The 9,824-nt window shown below is 39.7% G+C and overlaps 1 pseudogene; it reads right to left on the reverse strand.

Moving 5' to 3' along the window:
* Positions 1-8,604: 8,604 nt before the first annotated feature.
* Positions 8,605-9,437, reverse strand: LOC102813704 (annotated as a pseudogene).
* Positions 9,438-9,824: the final 387 nt, after the last annotated feature.

Consider the following 9,824-nt stretch of genomic DNA (forward strand, 5'->3'; position numbering starts at 1 on the left):
GAGCAACTTGGACATTGGCTACCCAAAATGGAGGGTGGGGGGAGGGAGCTACAAAGGCAGGAAGTGACTGGCTTACAAGCTTTCAAGAGGGGGACTAGATGCAGAGGGCACAGAGGAAGGTAGAATCTCCACTGAGTAGTATCCAATCTGTCTGGGCAGGGCTGATGAAAGGAGATGCAGATAGCATTCATGTGGTACAATACTATAGTGAATAATTACTATCAGGACTGACTATGAGGGTTAGAAATGTAAAGGTAGACATTTTATAGCAAAAGGAGGGGAGTGGTTGACTTTGCAATCCATGAGTGGCGGGCTCTGGGACCATCATGGGAGACAAGCGGAGTGCAGGACCCTACCCAGAGAGACAGTGACTCCAGAGATGGAGGCAGAGATGATGACGTAGAGAGATGGAGCAGCTGGGAACTCTAGACACACAGAGAGAGAGGGGCTGTATGCTGACGACCAGGGGGCAGGCTTGCAGGGTGCACCAGTTGGTTGGTTGATGATGCATGGAGGGGATTGTAACCAAGGCAATGTAACAATATACGATAGGATGAATGTAAAGCTAATGTTCTCCCTAAACTATCACAAAATTCACAGTAAAACATTTAAAAAACAAAAAAAGGTCTTGTGCAACAGATTTGCCTAATGCAATGCATTGTTTGATTTCTCTTGACTGCTGATTCCATGAGTGTTTGTTGATCATTGATCCAAGAAGAATGAAGTCCTTGACAACTTCGATCTTTTCTCCATCGATAAGTTTAGGCAGCAGAAAAGGAGTGTCTGTCCAAAGGCACGAGTACTGCTTGATAGGGCAGTATCTTTAGGTAGTTGGTACCATCAGGTGGGAACAGGCAATCATTGAGCCGAGCCCTGAGGAGCAGCCACAGGGATACTTGGGCATGCCCTGCATATCACTGACTCTTACCACAAACAGTGATGAACATAAATAGTGGAAGCTGATTCTGCTCCTCCCTCCAATGGATCAACCAGGGAGAGGTATCTAGTGACAGATAAATTCACAAGATTCATTTAGTGAAGAACACTAAATGGTGTGGCACTGTAGTGTAGGCACTCAATCAACTCAATCACAAGGGCAGCTTGAACAACAAGGTCAGCTGTTCAAACTCATCAGCTGCTCCTCAGAAACCCTATACTAGGTCCCAACTCAATGGCACTTAGCAGCAACAACAACAACAAATGACATAGACTAAAGAATTTACCTTGAAGAAAAGAGAACTGATTATGTAATCATAACAGGAATGGACTGCTAACCACAAGGTTGGTGGTTCAAACCCGGCAGCCACTCCTTGGAAACCCTATACAGTGTTGCTATGAGTTGGAAAGTACTCTGCCTCTACTATGGCACTTAACAGCAACAACAGCAAAAAGACTTTATAAGTCTAATTAACATCTTCACTGATGACATACATGGAACAGCAGTTATGAAAAAGAAATGATTACGGCTTTTTGAAATGAAAGCCAAAAGGCTGAATTTCAATAGAGATACCATTAAAGATTGAGTGAGCTGGAAGACTAGACTGAGGAATTCTCTCATTACACAGCACTAAAGCATGAAAAATAGAAGTTAAAAAGTGAAGAGATGTGTAAAATAGATTTAGAAATTCTACTATTCATCTTGGGTCCTGAGGGATGCTGTAGGATAAGTATTGGACTGCTAACCATAAGGTCAGTGGTTCAAACTTATCAGCTGCTTCTTGGAAACCCTATACAGGATCACTATGATTCAGAACTGACTTGATGGCACATAACAGCAACGATCCATTTATTAGGATTTGTCTGAAAGGGATAACAGAATTAATGTAGTAGAAGCCAAACTTCATTCAACAATAACAATTTTCCATTTATTAGAATTTGACAGAAAGAGAGAACAGAATTAATGTAGTGGAGGTCAAACCAAACCCATTGTCAAAACCAAACCCACTGCCATTGAATCAATTCTAACCAAAGTGACCCTATATAGGGTTTCTAAGACTGTAAATCTTTACTGGAACAGAGAACCTCATCTTTCTCCCAAGGAGCAGCCAGTGGATTTAAACCAGGGACCTTGCAACTAGCCGCCCAATGTCTAGCCTACAGCGCCACTTCCTAAAACTGAAAAAAAAAAACAAATCTTTGTACAGAAAAGGCCCTTCAGGTGCTTGACAGAATAAACTAAAACAAACAGACAACAACAAAAAGAGCTCTTCACTCTATCAAATATTCAGAATAAAATAAAAAATTTGGAAATTTGCTCAAGAAAGAAAGTCACCAACAAAGGAATGAAAATCCTTTTATAACATTAGCTTTCTTATCATTGATACTCTTGCAAGACAGTATAACAAAAAGCTTCAAAGAAATGAACAAGAAAAACATGTAAGGCATGATAAGTACAACAGGATTGCCTTTTACATGCCAAGTAATGCAACCAAAAACAAAAGAAATTACCATTAGCGTATCTCTCCGGAATAAAGAAGTTTCAAAAGCACTAACAGGCTTGTTTGGGGTCCTGCTGTGGCGCTGTTGGTTAATGTGCTGGACTGTAAAGTCGGATTGAGCCGCAAGGCCGGCAGTTTACCAGCTGCTCCTCAGAAACCCTATACAGGGTTGCTATGGGTCGGAACTGACTCTATGGCACATAACAACAACAAAGAGACTTGTTTGACCAGGCCTTGTTTTGCATTTGAGAAGGGAATCATCCTTACTATTGTCTGGAAGCTTTCCTTACTATTATTATTGTTGTTAGGTGACTTCAAGTCAGTTCTGACTCATAGCAACCCAATGCATAACACAACAAAGAAGTACTGCCCACTCCTGGACCATCCTCACAATTGCTTGAGCCCATTGCTGCTGCCACTGTGCCAATCCATCTCTTTGAGGTGTTCCTTTTTTTCCTGAGTCTCCACTTTACGTGATGTCCTTCTCCAGGGACTGGTCCCTCCTGATAACATGAAAGTATGAAAGACAAAGTTTCATCATCCTGGCTTCTAAGGAGCATCTAGCAGTCTTTCTCTCACATATTTGCTTGTTCTTCTGGAAGTCCATGGTATATACAATATTCTTCTCCAACACCATAGTTCAAATCCATCAAATCTTCTGCAGTCTTCCCTATTCACTATCCATATTCAATGTTCAATAGCACATGAAGCTATTGAAAATACCATAGCTTGAGTCAGGTGTACTTTAGTACTCAAACTGATACCTTTGCTCTTGAACACTTTTAAAAAGTCTTATGTAGCATATTTGCCTAATGAAATACATCATTTGATTTTTTGACTGCTGCTTCCATGAGTGTTGATTGTAGAGCTAAGCAAAATGAAGTCTTTGACATTTTCAGGTTTTTTTTCTCCATTTATCATAATGCTATTTATTGGACCAGCTGTAAGGATTTTTTTGAGGCTGTAGTTTTTGATATTCATCAGCTAAGTATTTTAAGTCCTCTTCGCTTTCAGTGAGTGAGCAAGGTTGTATCTACCACAGGTTGTTAATGAATCTTCCTCCAATCATGATGTCAAGGTCTTCTTCATGTAAACTAACTTCTCGAATTATTTGCTCAGCAGACAGAATAATTATGGTGAAAGAATACAACCCCAGTGCATGCTTTTCCAGACTTAAAACCATTCATTATACCCTTGTTCTGTTCAAATGACTGACTGCTTGTTGGTATATGTACAGGTTCCTCATGAGCACAATTGAGTTTTCCAGAATACTCATTCTTTGCAGTGTTATCCATAGCTTTCATGATCCACATAGTCAAAAGCCTTTGCATAGTCAATAAAACACAAGTAAACATCTTTCTGGTATTCTCTGCTTTCAGCCAAGATTCATCAGACAACAGCAATAATATCCCCTGTTCCAAGTCCTTGTGTGAATCTGACTTGAGCCTCTGGCAGTTCCTGTCGATGTACTGTAACAAAGTACCAACCTTAAAACTTGCAGAATGGGTTCCGGCAGTTTGGAAAAAGTTGCAAAGACAATAAAGAGTTGTTACTACTATTGTTAAGTGCCATTCAGTTAGTTCTGACTCATAGTAACCCTGTATAGGGTATCCGAGGTATTTCCAATCTTTGTGGGAGCAGAAAGCCTCATCTTTCTGCTGAGAAGTGGCTGGTGGGCTCAAACGTCTGACCTTGTAGTTCTCAGTCCAGTGCTTATCCTACAAAGCCACCACATTCCCACAATAAATAGTAGCGGAATCTAATGGTATGTGCTAAATTGGCAACTTATGGCACAAAGAATGATACTGCTTACAGTAACATTTCTATCAATGATTATAACATGAAAAGTGATTCAATAAGACTGAATGTAAAGAAATTTAAGGAATACCTTAAATTTATTTCACTCAAATTTTCTTTTTTCTGTATAAGATTAACACACATTAAAATATATGTCTAAATCAATCTATAAGAACTCTTTCAGTAAGTAAAAAACAATTATAAGTAATCAGGAAGCATTGTGTCTTACTTGATTTGGTAGCATTGTTTCTTTCCTAATGTTGTAGTTGTTATTGTTAAGTTCTGTTGAGTCAGTTACGACCCATAGCACCTGTATAGGGTTTTCTAGGAGCAGCTGGTGAGCTTTAACTGCCAACCTTGTGGTTCAAAGCAACTTTGCAGTCCAGCACATTAACCCACAGCACCACACTAGGACCTACTCATGGTGACTACAAGTATAAAAAGTAGACCTGCACTCCATAGTGTTTTCACAACTATGACCCTTTGGAAGCAGATTATCAGGACTTTGTTCCAAGGCACCTCTCTCTGGCTGACTCTAACCCAAGGTTTCACACTTACTTTGACTGCTTCAGGCATGACCAACAAACAAGGGCAATATACACACTATGTAGCAACCAAATCCTTTGCACTTCAGATTTTGACTTGTAGGAAGCAGGCAGTGGTGCCTCACTCCAAGAGAGTGACACCTATTCAAAGTGGCATGGTGGGCTGCCATCTTTGAGAGGGACTCTGCTGCCTATTCCTACCCAAACCAAACTTAACTATGGTGGAGTAGATTCTAACTCATAGTGACCTTACTCATGGAGTAGAACCAACCGGCCCATAGGGTTTCCAAGTCTACTGTAATCTTTATGGGAGCAGATGGCCACATCTTTCTCTGGAAGAGCAGCTGGTGGATTCTAACTGCATCTTTCCAGTTAGCAGCCAAGCACTTTAACCACTGCACCACCAGGACTTTTTGCCTGTTTCCTACTCCAGCCAAAATCCTAGGCAAAAGATTTGGTTGTTATGCAAAGTATATACTGCCCTTACTTCCACCAGCCATGACTGAATTGTTTCAAATCAATTTGAAGCCATGTGGACAATAAAGAAGACCGTAGAAAAATTGATACATTTGAGTTACCATGTTGAAGGAAAATATTAAACAGGAGAACGTTAAAAGTACCATGGACCACCAAAAGAACAAACAAATCTATGTTAGAAGAAATACAACCAGAACGCTTGGGGAACAGGATGGCCAGACTTTGTGTCTCATACTTAGGATATATTATCAGGAGGGACCAGTCCCTGGAGAAGGACATCATGCTTGGTAAAGTGGAGGGTAGGAGAAAAAGAGGAAAACCCCCAATGGGATGGATTGGCACAGTGGCAGCAGCAATGGGCTCAAGCATAGCAACGACTGTGAGGTTAGTGCAGGATCAGGCAGTGCTTTGTTCTGTTGTGCATAAGGTTGCTGTAAGTCGGTACCAACCTAACAACAACAGCCAATTAACAACAGTTAGTTGTCCTGTGCTTAACCATTTGTACCACCCAGGGAGTCCTTCTTTCCTACAGAAAATAATAATTTATCTTGAAATCTATAGAGACTTAAATGCAATAAAATATGGTAATTGTTATAAAATTGGTGTTAGAAATAAAATACTAAAAGTAACTAAACTAAATTGAGAAATTGAATCAGAGGAGGAACTAGGAAGGCAAGTAATAGGGACCAATTATTCTAGACTAAAATGCTGGTTACCTCGCTATGGAGACTTGAAATGTTTGGTCAAATTGTTGTCTGCTATTCCTTGAGCTGTGTCATTTAAGGTATAATGATGGTGCAAATGGTTGAAAATGTTCAACAGGTTGCTGCTGCTTATTGCTTCTTTCAGCAAAGCTCTACAGCGAGAAAAGAGTTTTCCAGTCATCTGGCAAAAGAGGAGGAGAAAACAGCTTTGCCAAAATGTTCTCTGCCTATGGTCTGAAATCTAAATGAACTGTGAATGCCATAATTTGGAGGCTTTATCCCAGATGTTGTTGTTGTTTACTGACATCAAGTCAGTTCCAGTTCATGGTGACCATGTACATGGTGTCCAAGGAGCAGCTGTTGAGTTTGAATCGCTGACTTTGTGGCTCAACCTGATCTTGCAGCCTAGTGCTAAAGCACCACACCAGGACTCCACATAAGAGCCTGTAAAAATAGCAGTTAAGAGGTGTAGTAATAGATATGATTATGACTCCAAGCCTTTAGAAATTTGTTTTAAACCAGATTGGGTGAGCACACTAGTAAAAATAGAGTAAGGTGGCATCTGCCAGTAGCTTTGTCATTTCAAATCACATCAAGGCACAGCCATTAAGCTAAGGTGGGAATGATTTGGGCAGAATTCAGAGACCAATAACTGAAGACAAAAATCTTCAGACTTAAAAACTATATTAAGGGAAGAGCTTTTTCTATGCCTACTCATTTACAAAAGTAAATGTTTGTTTAAATACAGCATGTTACTATTTTCTATTTTTTATGATCTGCCCTATCATTCTTTTTTCTTTCCTTTCATGCCTTCTTTTGGATTGTTGTTAAATGCCATTGAGTTGGTTCTGACCCATAGTGACCCTGTACAGGGTTTCTGAGGAACGGCTGGAGAGCTTGAATTCCAGACTTTGAGGTTCAAACCGACCTTGCAGTCCAATACATTAACTCACAATGCCACACCAGGACTTTTGGATTAATTATATCTAAATTTAATACTCACCTAACAATTAGGTTATTTGTTATACTTATTTAAATCGTGAATTAAACACCCATTGTTTTATCATTATTTTTATTGTGTTTTCAGTAAAAGTTTTCACAGCAAATTAGGTTCCTATTTGACAATTTCTAAAACTGGTTGTTCAAGGAGCTCTGGTGTAGTGGTTATGAGTCAGGCCTCAAGATCAGCAGTTCGAAACTACCAGCTGTTCCATGGGAGAAAGATGAAGTTTTCTGTTCTCATAAAGAGCTACAGCTTCAGAAACTAGGGTCACTATGAGTTGGAACCAACTCCACAGCACACCCACCACCATCACCACCATACTAGTTGTTCATTGACAAGAGTTAATGTTTTCTACAATGTGTCAAATATTCTCATAATTCTATTCTGGTAGTTCTATTTATAGTACTCTAGTTTCCCTGTCTTTCTTGTCTTCTCATATTTACTTTGAGTAATTATTGATACAGATGTTGTGGGTTTTTTTAAATGGATCTCCCTACTCACAGGTAATACTATTGGTTTGCTAAAATATGATCTTAGAGGATAATTTCTCAGGGTGATAGTCTTAGGAAGTCCTCCACTCTTAACTGATCCAGTAAGGATTTGAGTTCTATTTCATGTTTTTCTCCCATTCTATCCAGGTCCATCTATTGTGGACCTGATTCAAACAATTAGTGATAGTAGCTGGGCACCATCTACTTCTTCTGATCTCAGGGTAGATGAGACTGTGGTTCATGTAGACTAGTTTTTTTTGAGATGTTGGTTCCCTTCTTTCTCTTTTGCTCCTAATAAATAGAGACTAATAATATCTTAGCGTAGTGGTTACGAATCGGGCTGTGAACCACAAGGTCAGCAGTTCGAAACTATCAGCTGTTCCGTGGGAGAAAGATGGGACATTCTGCTCCTGTAAAGATTTACAGCCTTGGAAACCCTGTACAGGGTCGTTATGAGTCAGAACTGACTCCACGGCACATAAAAACAATAATATCTTAGATGGCTGCTCATAAGTTGTTTTTTTGTTTTGTTTTGTTTCTAATTTTTAAAGGATTTATTTATACCACCTTGGTCTTTAAGAGTTATAACATTCTGGCCTAATAGCCAGAGCTATGTGCAGGTTATGCTCTATACAAAAACACCAGTCAAGAGGGCAAGTGGGGATGAAACCAGCTCACATTCCGACAGCTAAACTTTGTGTTCTAGCATGGGGCTACATCTGCCAAAGGAAGGGATGCTTTCATTTAATCTGTACAAAGGTAGAAATCAACTTTAAAATCATGGGGTTCAATGCCTATACTTCTTGTCTGCATGGCTGCATATCTAAACCAAGGATTATTCATTCTTAATTAAAATCAAAGTCCTAAGATTCTGGATCACACCTACAAAAATACAAATGCGAACAGTATTAAATCCAATAAGCATAAGTTTGATGCTGAAATCTCAAAGGATAGCCAATTTATTATACGTGTAGCCACCTTTTATTAAACTATTTCACAGAAAGTCATATTGCCTTTCTGATAGAGTCGGTAACTGCCTGTTCCATCCATTGCAATAGTCCATCCTGTAGTCTTTCATTTTCCATAACAATAAGTAAAAGTAACAAAACAGCCACTGACTTATGTTCCCAAGTATTCCAATTACTTCTTTCAGTCTTCAGATTGTTTAGTGCCTTCTCTTGCTAATCGATCAGCTTGTTCATTGCTCACAAACCCCGAACGACCAGGAACATGCATCCACTGAATATCTATGCCCTGGGTAAGTTTGTCAAGCTCAACAAAACCCTCTTTGTTAATTACGACTTTCCCTGTGCTTGTTCTCCATCCATTTTTCTTCCAACCTTGAACCCAATTAGTTATACCATTTATAATAAACATGCTAGCTGTATACAGAACCAACTTATTGATGTTTTGAGCCTTTGTTTGTTCAATGGCTTGGCAGGCTGCATGAATTTCTGCTCTTTGGTTTGTTTGTCGCCCAGGAAGTCCAAAGCCTACATTTAGAGGGTGACCTGGCCCCCAATAAACACCTATTCCTGCTCTTGCCCTTCTCTGCCCGTTACTGGAGCTGCAGCCATCAGTGTAAAGCACTACAAATTCTCCCATATAAGAAAATTTGTCTTTGCTAACTGAAGGCTTTTTTGTTTGTTTGTTTTACAAGGTTCTCCACTTTCATCTTCCTCTTCATCCAATGACTCATGGAGTCACTTGTTTGCTTTAACTTGAGAGTCTTGCTCATGTTTCCTTTTCTGTCCTTCTGAACCATCAGGGCTCACAGAGTTCCTGACAAAGGCCCAGGCCTCATCTTCAGTAGCAAACTTCTTAAATCTGGCAGCAGGATACTGGTCCACCTGTGTTCTACATTCATTCCAAGTAAGAAAAACCCCAGTCTTGAGGCCTCTTCTCACTGCATATAACATTCCGAACCCCCCACAGCTGCAGCGCCTGTAGCTCACAGTGGCCAAAGCAACTCTGTGTGCAAGAGAGAAAATCTTCATCATTTCTCACTCCAATGTTGGAAGAAGCATTTTGGCTCCTCATAAGTTTTTAAGACCCTGGATGCTAGCCACCTCACTAGAATACATAATGAGAATTTTGTGGTGTCAATTGACTGAGTTGTCACATGAGACTAAGTACCTAAGCCTTCAAACTCAGGAAGTCATTCTCAAAAAGTATTTGGTTATATCTGAGAAGGAACTTTATCTGTGTCTTCTGTGAACATATATGCATGCACACACCTATCTGGACGCACATGTACATATAGATACCTTGGTTATAATTCCTCAACTATTATTTTCAGAATGTTTCTGCTATGTATTGCTATATACAACAAACCACCCCAAAACTTACTGACAACACAACAAATATTT

The sequence above is a fragment of the Chrysochloris asiatica genome, unplaced genomic scaffold (genome assembly GCF_000296735.1).
Source record: "Chrysochloris asiatica unplaced genomic scaffold, ChrAsi1.0 scaffold00113, whole genome shotgun sequence".
Taxonomy (NCBI): Eukaryota; Metazoa; Chordata; class Mammalia; order Afrosoricida; family Chrysochloridae; genus Chrysochloris; species Chrysochloris asiatica.